The sequence below is a fragment of the Pan troglodytes genome, chromosome 14 (genome assembly GCF_028858775.2).
Source record: "Pan troglodytes isolate AG18354 chromosome 14, NHGRI_mPanTro3-v2.0_pri, whole genome shotgun sequence".
Classification (NCBI taxonomy): Eukaryota; Metazoa; Chordata; class Mammalia; order Primates; family Hominidae; genus Pan; species Pan troglodytes.
The window spans coordinates 119,787,881-119,799,796 of record NC_072412.2 but is presented as its reverse complement, the minus strand read 5'-3'; the positions used below and the strand labels follow the sequence as shown (position 1 = coordinate 119,799,796).

At 46.8% G+C, this 11,916-nt stretch overlaps 1 long non-coding RNA gene across 1 annotated transcript in view; it reads left to right on the top strand.

The window, feature by feature from the left end:
* LOC129136883 (uncharacterized) overlaps nt 1-10,988 on the top strand; it is a 48,144-nt gene extending 37,156 nt beyond the window's left edge. Inside the window, exon 3 of the long non-coding RNA XR_008538924.2 lies at nt 10,678-10,988. This is a non-coding gene — a long non-coding RNA (uncharacterized LOC129136883). The remainder of the gene's footprint in view (nt 1-10,677) is intronic.
* Nucleotides 10,989-11,916: the final 928 nt, after the last annotated feature.

Sequence of the window (11,916 nt, the reverse complement as noted above, 5' to 3'; positions counted from 1 at the left end):
AAGTAATAAGATGTGAGTGAAGCCAAAATATGACTTTATTTCCTCCCCTGCCACTCTTGAGGTGGCTGAGGTGCTCTGTACTCAGCTAGCTCTGATGATCTTCAACATTTGGCAGAGGCCTTTATAGGCTGTTAAAACTGTTGATTTAATGAAAATTTTAAAGTTGCCTGGGTTTTTGAAAAGAAAATTTTATTTTAATACATAATTGTTCACAAGTATTAATTTTTAGATAACTTGCATATACTGTAGAATTTAGATGTAAGAATTCCTACCTAGAAATACAACCAGCACTTTAAGACATGAGGCTTAGTTATGATTTCTTAGCCTATACAATCTAAATGTTACATTCAGAGGAATTCTATTAGAATAATCAATTTCCTTTACTCTGATATTGTCATTGGTCAAAAATGACTAGAAAAAGCCTAATATTCAGTAGGTGCTCAACAAATACCTAATATTCAGTAGGTGCTCGACAAATACCTGACAGTCATGCTGATGGGAAGTAGTGCTGTCCATGCTATTGGCTGGTTCCTCAGCTGGGACTCGGAGTCAGACTGTGGGGCTGACCCTGCGTAGCCCTGTCTTCCCTTGTTCTTTCACCCTGTGTGCTGAGAAGCCTGACTGTGCTTGCTGCTGCCATCAGTTGGTGGATGGAGGACTGAGGGCTGTGCTCTATGTCTGCTCACACTCACATGGATAAAGCGTGCATTGAGGGCAAAGTGGACAAAATATGTGATGTTTGAAGTTTTTGTTTTTACAGTGTGGGGATTCACAGTGGTTTGGATGCACACACTGTTTTTGATGCTCCTGGTCAAATGAAGTGAGCTCAGGTCAGGGAAGGAGTCCCAGCTGCCACCCACAGCTGCCACCCGCACTGTCTACCCACAGCTGTCACCCACAGCTGTCCACCCACAGCTGCCACCCTCAGGGAAGGAGTCCCAGCTGCCACTCACGGCTGTCACTCACAGCTGCCTCCCACAGGGAAGGAGTCCCAGCTGCCACCCATGGCTGCCACCCACGGCTGTCACCCACGGCTGTCCACCCACGGCTGTCCACCCATGGCTGTCACTCACAGCTGCCTCCCACAGGGAAGGAGTCCCAGCTGCCACCCACGGCTGCCACCCACACTGTCCACCCACGGCTGTCACCCACAGCTGTCATCCACAGGGAAGGAGTCCCAGCTGCCACCCACGGCTGCCACCCACACTGTCCACCCACGGCTGTCACCCACAGCTGTCATCCACAGGGAAGGAGTCCCAGCTGCCACCCACGGCTGCCACCCACACTGTCCACCCACAGCTGTCACCCACAGCTGTCCACCCACAGCTGCCACCCTCAGGGAAGGAGTCCCAGCTGCCACCCACGGCTGCCACTCACAGCTGCCACCCTCAGGGAAGGAGTCCCAGCTGCCACCCACGGCTGTCACTCACAGCTGCCTCCCACAGGGAAGGAGTCCCAGCTGCCACCCACGGCTGCCACCCACACTGTCCACCCACGGCTGTCACCCACAGCTGTCATCCACAGGGAAGGAGTCCCAGCTGCCACCCACGGCTGCCACCCACACTGTCCACCCACAGCTGTCACCCACAGCTGTCCACCCACAGCTGCCACCCTCAGGGAAGGAGTCCCAGCTGCCACCCACGGCTGCCACTCACAGCTGCCACCCTCAGGGAAGGAGTCCCAGCTGCCACCCACGGCTGTCACTCACAGCTGCCTCCCACAGGGAAGGAGTCCCAGCTGCCACCCACGGCTGACACCCACACTGTCCACCCACGGTTGTCACCCACAGCTGTCCACCCACAGCTGCCACCCTTAGGGAAGGAGTCCCAGCTGCCACCCACGGCTGCCACCCACAGGGAAGGAGTCCTAGCTGCCACCCACGGCTGCCACCCACGGCTGTCCACCCACGGCTGTCACTCACAGCTGCCTCCCACAGGGAAGGAGTCCCAGCTGCCACCCACGGCTGACACCCACACTGTCCACCCACGGCTGTCACCCACAGCTGTCCACCCACAGCTGCCACCCTCAGGGAAGGAGTCCCAGCTGCCACCCACGGCTGTCACTCACAGCTGCCACCCTCAGGGAAGGAGTCCTAGCTGTCCACTCACAGCTGCCACCCATGATGTCCACCCACAGCTGTCACCCACAGCTGTCCACCCACAGCTGTCACCCATGCTGTCCACCCACTGCTGTCACCCACAGCTGTCCACCCTCAGGGAAGGAGTCCTAGCTGTCCACTCACAGCTGCCACCCATGATGTCCACCCACGGCTGTCACTCACAGCTGCCACCCTCAGGGAAGGAGTCCTAGCTGTCCACCCACAGCTGCCACCCATGATGTTCACCCATGGCTGTCACCCACAGCTGTCCACCCACAGCTGTCACCCATGCTGTCCACCCACGGCTGTCACCCACAGCTGTCCACCCACAGCTGTCACCCATGCTGTCCACCCATGGCTGTCACCCACAGCTGTCATCCACATGGAAGGAGTCCCAGCTGTCCACCCACGGCTGCCACCCATGCTGTCCACCCACGGCTGCCACCCATGCTGTCCACCCACAGCTGTCACCCACAGGGAAGGAGTCCTAGCTGCCACCCATGGCTGCCACCCACGGCTGCCACCCACGGCTGTCCACCCACGGCTGTCACTCACAGCTGCCTCCCACAGGGAAGGAGTCCCAGCTGCCACCCACGGCTGCCACCCACACTGTCCACCCACGGCTGTCACCCACAGCTGTCCACCCACAGCTGCCACCCTCAGGGAAGGAGTCCCAGCTGCCACCCACGGCTGTCACTCACAGCTGCCACCCTCAGGGAAGGAGTCCTAGCTGTCCACTCACAGCTGCCACCCGTGATGTCCACCCATGGCTGTCACCCACAGCTGTCCACCCACAGCTGCCACCCATGCTGTCCACCCACGGCTGTCACCCACAATTGTCCACCCACAGCTGTCACCCATGCTGTCCACCCATGGCTGTCACCCACAGCTGTCATCCACATGGAAGGAGTCCCAGCTGTCCACCCACGGCTGCCACCCATGCTGTCCACCCACAGCTGTCACCCACAGGGAAGGAGTCCTAGCTGCCACCCACGGCTGCCACCCACGGCTGCCACCAACGGCTTTCCACCCACGGCTGTCACTCACAGCTGCCTCCCACAGGGAAGGAGTCCCAGCTGCCACCCACACTGTCCACCCATGGCTGTCACCCACAGCTGTCCACCCACAGCTGCCACCCTCAGGGAAGGAGTCCCAGCTGCCACCCACGGCTGTCACTCACAGCTGCCACCCTCAGGGAAGGAGTCCTAGCTGTCCACCCACGGCTGCCACCCATGCTGTCCACCCACGGCTGTCACCCACAGCTGTCCACCCACAGCTGTCACCCATGCTGTCCACCCACGGCTGTCACCCACAGCTGTCCACCCACAGCTGTCACCCATGCTGTCCACCCACGGCTGTCACCCACAGCTGTCCACCCACAGCTGTCACCCATGCTGTCCACCCACGGCTGTCACCCACAGCTGTCCACCCACAGCTGTCACCCATGCTGTCCACCCACAGCTGTCACCCACAGCTGTCATCCACAGGAAAGGAGTCCCAGCTGTCCACGCACGGCTGCCACCCATGCTGTCCACCCACAGCTGTCACCCACAGGGAAGGAGTCCCAGCTGTCCACCCACGGCTGCCACCCTCGGCTGGCCTATGGTTACCTGCAACCCACTGACCACTCGACTCACGTCTGCTCTTGGACTTGACTGACCCGGCAGGGCCCATGGTACAGAATCTGCAAACATCAGACATGTTGCTAAAGACCCAGGAAAATCAATCACCCCCAACAACATGCTCTGGATTTCAGGGCACCACAGGGCTCCAATCAAGTTTTGCTTCTTAAGATCAGACCAGACAAGCCAGTTAAGCAGCAGCTCCTTGGCATCTGTGCTGAGGACTAATGAAACACTGACAAGGGCTTGCACACATGGAGCAACACTGCATGGAAGTGAGCTGCAGTCTGGGGTCCAGTGTTGAGAAGCAGTGCGGACTTCCACCGTGCACCTCTGTTCCGGGATCCAAGCCATGGCACCACACTGCATTTTGTGATTTCTATATTAAGTGGAGAATTATTTTTTATACTGGGCTAGGTTTGGATGTTTGGTATTATATAGTTTCTACTTATATTCTACAGAAAGTAAATACCAACGCCTATTTTTGACTTTGATTATCCAGATTATATTTGGGTGTTCAGCTCCTGCCTTAATCAATATTTTGGCCCAATATTAAGTTTAACGTTGTGTTTCTTAGAAATGCCTTGAAATGTCACCAAGTGATATCCTGAAATGTGGAGGCTGTTACATAGAACAGCTTATTATGTTGCATGCAATATGTAAAGTATTTGCTATATGACACATATTAACTCAGTCTTTAATATTCATAATTCTTTTCCTGTGTCCTTAACTCTAAATCCAAGCTTTGATTTTTCTGTTCTGCCCTCCCACAAAAGGCCGTATCTTCAAAACCAAGCAGCAACTTCGTTCTCATTCTGCAGAAGAGTGGTTTACAAACAAATCTCCAACCACTTCAAATTCACTCAACCTTCAACCTTTGGAGGGCAAATGTGCTTGCAAACATTGATTTCCAGAAAAGGTAACTGTGTCTCCAGTACCTTCTGTGTAGTGCAAATCACTTAAGAGCTGAGCTAAAGAAGCTGGGAGTCACCACCACCAGGAACTGCTGCGTGACCTGCTTAAGTCGACCCTTCCACTGAACAAAGCCAGAGTCCTGGAGGCCATCTTGCATATACTGAAGAGCCCACCCAGGAGTCAGGAATTTTGAGGCTGTGGTCAAAGAAATCTGTCAGACCCCTGAGCCAGCACTCAGAGGGCTTCTCCTGAAGGCACTCAGGATGCCAGTGGTGGGGTCTTTGTGGGGGATGGGGCAGGTGGGCAGTCTTCATAGGAGCTGAAGTCTTCACCCTCAGGAAAACGTGGATCAGAAATAACCCATCCTTCAACAACTGCCAGGTTACAGCAGAGCAGGGGACAAGACAAGGAAGAGCCCTGCGGCCCAGGTTCACACAGTTGTGAAATTAGCTTAATGTCACAGTGCCTAAAAAACCCTCAAGTCGCGAAATTATCTTAACGTGGCCCTGGACTGATGACGTCTCAAGATGCTGCCAACTTTCCAGTGTCTCAGTGCACCAAACATCTTGCAAAGTGAATCAATCCTGCAGAGAAGACACGACCAGCACCACAGGAACCTCGGAGCAGATGGCTCAGACACAGATGATAAGACTCACTCTGCTTCAAGGCACAAAAGATAAAATCGGAAATAGCTGCAAAGTACAGGAAACCATAAAAGTTTTCAATACAGAAGGAATGTTTACAACATTTGCAAAATTTGACCGTACGCTGGGCCATGAAAAAGTGTCCACATGTTTCAAAGGGCTGAAATCATACAGATAATGTTCACAGTGGCAGAGAGCCAGGAATTCATAACAAAAGATAACTGGGAAATCCCATGTTTGGAAACTAAGCAATGCAATTCCAAGGTCAGGAACAAGACAGGGATGTCCCCGTGGCCTTCCCTGATACAAGAGGAGCTCTTTGGATTAAGTGGATTAATGTGTTAGGGGTCTTGAACTGTCCACCTAAAAGGAAATTCAGAGGAACAGGCTCTCCAGAACAAATAAATTTAAGTGGGAATAGCAGGGGATTGCATGCTATGATAGATCACAGGCACACTGGAGGGGCCAGGGCAAAGGGGAGATCTGTAAAGACAGAGAGAACTCCACAGAAGCTGCTTTGTAACAAAAATCACTGGTTAGCAGAGCTTGTCCCAGAGCTGGCGTTAGCTCCTTGTGCAGGCCGCTCACCTGTAATACCGACCTGTCTCGAGGAATTTTCGTGCAATGCATCCTAATATGGGCGAACCTGAGGCCCGTGCAGGGGTGTCTTGAGATGAGGCTTGTCCAGGTGTTTGTGTATGAGGGTGCCCCGTCATGGCCTCCCCACCCCATTTCGTTAGGGTTTGATATGAGTGAACCTATTTTGGTACTAGCAACTTTCACAGAACAGAAGGAGTTCAATTTGCTGGTAATTAGTCATGGTGGTGTTAACTGCAGCCTTACTCATGCAATCATTTCTCAAGAACCCTATTCCTGGGACGATTCACTTAGGTCTCGATCCCACTCTGGAAATAGTCTTAAAAAATTGATGCAAAAGCATGCAAAAGCTGAGTGTATAAACACATGAATTCCAGTGTCACTGGTTTACTGTTGCACAGAGCTGGAGCTGGGCCCACTCCACACAGAATGTGATGGGGTGTGGTGCAGCCACTCTTGTGATGACTGGAAAGACAAACCCAGCAAGATATGCACAAAACTGCTCCTTTTACCAGTAAGTGGGGAGCTGAGCCCAGAAGATACCTTGGAAAAACTTCCTCTTACTAGCACGTGAGAAGCTGAGACTGGAAGACACCTTGGTAAAGTTAATTTGTTATAGGTGTGTTAAAGCAACTAAATATGGCCCAAGAAGGACTCTGTACTTCCAGATTTATGAGTCCTTGTGGATAAACTGCAGCCTAACTTAATAGGTAGACAAGATTGAAAACCTAATTTAGGAGTCTGAGCCTGTAACAACAGCTGAGTCTTGGCCAATCCCAGCAGCTGTACTTCAACCACTCACCCTGCTGAGTGTCCAAACTGTGTTCAAATAAGGCAAACCCTGAGCTGTAACCAATCCAGCTGTCTGTACCTCACTTCCAATTTCTGTACGTCAGTTCCCTTTCTTTGTCTATAAATATTCTTCCACCACATGGCCGCGCTAGAGTCTTCTTGGATCTGCTGTGATTCTGGGGGCTGTCCAATTTGCGAATCCTTCATTGCTCAATTAAACTCCTTTAGATTTAGTTTGCCTCAAGTTTTCCTTTTAATAGATGGTGTCAGAAGTGGGATCCGATATTGTAGGGGTTATAAAATTTGGCTTTTGGAAATTCACAGGGATTTTTGTGTTCCACCCCTTTGTTTCATTTTCCCTGTGCGCTTAGGTAGAAAAAAATCATTGGTGTATTAATCTGTTTTTATGCTGCTGATAAAGACATACCTGAAACTGGGAACAAAAAGAGGTTTAATTGGACTTACAGTTCCACATGGCTGGGGAGGCCTCAGAATCATGGCGGGAGGTGAAAGGCACTTCTTACATGGCAGCAGCAGGAGAAAAATGAGGAGGAAGCAAAATCAGAAATTGCTGATAAGCCCATCAGATCCTGCAAGACTTATTCACTATCATGAAAATAGCATGGGAAAGACCAGCCCCCATGATTCGGTTACCTCCCAGTGGGTCCCTCCCACAATATGTGGGAATTCTGGGAGATATAATTCAAGTTGAGATTTGGGTGGGGACACAGTAAACCATATCAATTGGCTAAGTTAATCAAGGGAATCTGAGAGTAAAGCCAATATTTTAGGTAAAAATAGGATCCTTTTTTTTAAAAAATTATACTTTAAGTTGTAGGGTACATGTGCAGAACGTGCATGTTTATTACATAGGTATACACATGCCATGGTGGTTTGCTGCACCCATCAACCTGTCATCTACATTACATATTTCTCTTAATACTAATGCTATCAAAAATGGGATCCTTAATTTCTAGAAAACTGAGTTCCTTCTGGCTTATACATTAGGCCTGGGAGGCCATGAAGTCTTAAAGAAATGGCAAAATCTTACTAAAGGTAACTTACAGTGGAATGTTCCAAATGAACAATGCACAAAAGTGCATTTAAAAATGAGGGTTCACAAATTAGTCTCATCTAGGGATGCATATTAATATGCAGAAGCTTTTAGAAAGATTTAGAGATGATGGGGCCAATCTGGGGGCAAGTTTGAGCCTTGCCAGTTTCATATTGGGGGCAAAGCAGAGTGGCTAACATCTATGTTTTGTCACATGTATTTTTCTCTGGCCAGAGCAGAAAAAGATAATTTTCCTTTGTGCTGTGGCTTGGCTGCAGTGGCTTGTGCAGCAAGCCGGGTCACTAGGGCCCTCGGGGAAAGGGAACCCAGAAGCCTAGCATGCCGACAAAAGGCTAAGGATTTCTCGTGAGTCAGAGAAATCCTGGCCTCTTTTTCTCTGTACAAACTGGTTAAATGAATAGTAAAAATCACTGTTTATCTCCTCTGTAAAGTTTTAGTTGATATGAAAAAGAATTCTGAGGCTGGTCTTAAACTGTAGTGAATCTGGTGTGCTTTGTGTGTCTTTCTGTATTGTTCTGTCATTAAAAGGGGTACCTTGGGATAACATGCATGCCTAAAACACCATAAGCCCACTGTTCAAGATGCAAATTGGTCAGTTATAAACTTTGCTTCAGGTCCCTGAAAGAAGAAAAAGAAAAAAAAAGTAGATGAGGTCTCCATCTTGTCTTAAACATCCCTGGGGGCTTGAGCTTGTAACCACGTGGAAATGTTTTCCTCAGTCTCTCTATCACAATGGCTGCCAGGTTCATGGTTCAATTCCCAGCTTAGGGAATGAGTACTTTCTGATTGATATTTGGGTGACATTTGCCATTTTTAAATCCTCTTCCCCTCCATGAACAGTCTTGAATTTTCCTTTCTGTAAGCACAAAAATATTGGCTGTTGGGCCTGGCTAAAGTCGGGTAATAAGAAACTTAAAAGAACTTTTATTAAACAGTGCTATAGATAATAGTCAGCTTAATTAAAAGTGGATATTCAAGCTCCAAGAGCCTGGGACTCCTTAAGAAAAACAGGGGCACCAGAGACCCCTTCCTGGCCCCATTCTTCCAAGGACTGGACCCTATACCAGTAATCCAATTAAGAAACTAACAAACTGGTAAAAGAAAACTTACAACTACTGTAATAATCTTCTGTCTGTCTGTCCGTGTAGTTACAAATATGTTGTGTGTGTAATGTTTATATGAAAGAGCTCTAATTAATTGGCTTAAAGAAAAATAAGCACTTCGATCAAATATTTTTAAAGAAAAATAAAAACTAATGCCCTTTAGTTCACATGATTTTAATAATCTTTGGGAAATAAAAAGTTTTAAAGATTATTGGCAAAAATAAAGACATTTGGTCTCAATTATGCAGGTCAAATACTAGGTTCGCTAAATGCTTTAAGGTGATAAACTGCCTTGACTTTTAAGGCCTGGGGACATGTGGAATTCCATTTCATAATATCAAGTGTTTTAAACCTTTAACATATTTGATAGGCTTCTCAAAATTGTATGTCAGCTTCAAAATGGTCTTTTCTGACCTCCAACTTTGGGGTGCTACAGAGGGCCCTTGAAACATCCAAAAGAGAGGTCAACAGGATTATCTGACATGTTAAGTTGCATGGGAAGCATTGTTAAAATAAAAATAGTGTTTAATCTTCAGGTTATACTTTGGTGAATTATATTAATATATGTTCCAAAATTGTATGGAATTTCTAAAATTCTAATATGTTTGAGTATATGCTATCAATCATAATTATGGTTATTATGTCAAGTTATTGTAGACCACAGAAATAAACAAATTTCCTAGCTTAAGTGTTAAAGTTTCCTAGTTATAGTGGTTTTAACTATAACTATTTATTTTATTTTATTTCATTTTTTTTTTTGAGGTGGAGTCTGACTCTGTTGCCCAAGCTGGAGTGCAGTGGCGTGATCTCGGCTCACTGCAACCTCCGCCTCCCAGGTTCAAGTGATTCTCCTGTCTCAGCCTCCCAAGTAGCTGGGATTACAGGCACCCACCACCACACCTGGCTAATTTTTGGATTTTTTAGTAGAGATGGAGTTTTGCCATGTTGGCCAGGCTGTTCTCAAACTCCTGACCTCAGGTGATCCACCTGACCTGGACTCCCAAAGTGCTGGAATTGTGTTTTTAACTATAACTATTTAAAGTCATTTCCACAGTTAATTGCTTAACACTGATGCAGTTTCTGAAAACTTCAAAAGCATGGTGTCCTTTAGGATGTTCAAGAAAGGATGGGGAGGACGCTGACAAGCGCTCTTGAACACAGGTTTCTAACAACTGCAGAGTCACGTCATTTGAACCGCATAACAGTTCCTGGAACTTGAATGAAAGGACTGACCGGGTTATCAAACTGCTAACTCAAAGTGGGACAAAAATTAACTGAATACCAATGAAATTCTTTGCCAGATTTTCATGCTAAATCAGCCAATACGGAAATTGTTTAGATATACAATTTGAATGAAATCTATGGTCTAAGTCAAGTTACCTATGATAACCCATTAGTTAACAGTGCTATGCACCTCATTTGGAGAAACAACTGTTATTCAAGAGGACATAAGTCCAATGTTAAGCATGGACTCATGGAGAACTAGGATGGCTTCCTTGTCCTTCCCGAGTCCTTAAAGCTTTTAATATTAAGAGTTCTGCATTCCATGACTCATCATGGAAAAGATAAAATAATCCAAATTAAATATATTGATGTGGTGATTTATAAATTGCAAAAATGGTTTATAACCAATGTTTGGTTCCATATTCCTGGGAAGACAATCAAAGCTTCAGATAAATTTGGTTACCTGATGGGCCATTTAAACATTTATGAAGGAATTTCATTCAATTGTCATTTTCAATGCATGTTTTCTGGTTGTATAAAAGCCTTCCCATGCGATAGGGCTGATATTATAACACTAAGTTATTGTGCCACATTGTATTTTCATCAGGTAACGGAAGCTTCTTTATGGTTCACTGAGGAGAGTCAACCCCTTCACAATCTAGAACACAAAGATGGGATCTTCTGAGAACGTCAGAGAAAGACTGCCATTGCCATCCTCACTGCAATAAAACTTTGGAAACTTGAACCTTGAGTTCATCATCTCACGACTGAGAAGGGTCCCTCCACACTCTTGGAACTGGACACCCATTGGAACCCTTAAGGTAAAGCTAACCAGGGAAGTTTCTCCCCAGAAGTAGTTGGCATCCTTGATGTGACCAACTTTTCCCAAGATCACGGATCAAGAATTCTATCACGAGACTCTTAGTTTTGAATATTTTCTCCTTGCTTATGCCTCTATGAACAATAGAAATGGAAAGGGGGTCTGTTGTGTGCACTTATGGGGTATACTTTTATTTGTGAAGGATTTTGCAGCCAGTCTTATACATGGACAATCTTATACTTTGATAGATAAAAGATGAAGGCCTGATGTAGGTGAGAAACTTTAATGGTACATACATTGCCTCATAATCAGTCAGAAACAGAACATTGATTAATTCTTCTTAACCCACATCATGAGTTAAAGAGAACATTGCCAGGAAGCCTTCACTCTTCTGGAAGGGCAACATTCGTTAGGTCCTTATTTCCATTGTTTGGAGTAAAAGAGGCAATGATTAGAAATGTATCCCTCATGATAGGCTCTATAGCAGATTCTACTGAAAAGCTATGGTTACACAACAAACTTTAAATTCTCTTATAAAAGTTATGCTGAAAAGTGGCTAAACAGAGAAGTATCTGTGCAGTTGCTGGCACTTACGGCCTATGAAGAAAACATTGGGTATTACAGAGATTCAGTTGAAGGGGATTAATGAAAAAACGACTTAGTCAAGTGAGTAGACTCCTTATCAAGCTCATTCTTTGATCTATTTGATTTTAGGAGGTTTGGTTTATGGGGACCCTGGGTAAGGAGTATATTGCAGACTCTTGGTATTATCCTCCCAATAGTCATAATAATAGTCTCCCTGGTGCACTGTATTCTCTCAAAGGTTTCAAATGTTTGCATGCAGCTATCTTTAGAATGTCAAATGGTCTCTCTTCAACTGGAATGACTAGAGCTGAAAGAAATGTGTGACCATGAGGACACCATAACCTATGAGGGATGTGCTGAGACCAGAAACCCAAAATCATGGTAACTGAGAGCGGCGCTAATGCCCTAAGTTTTGGTCACACTCTCACCTAAGTGAGAACC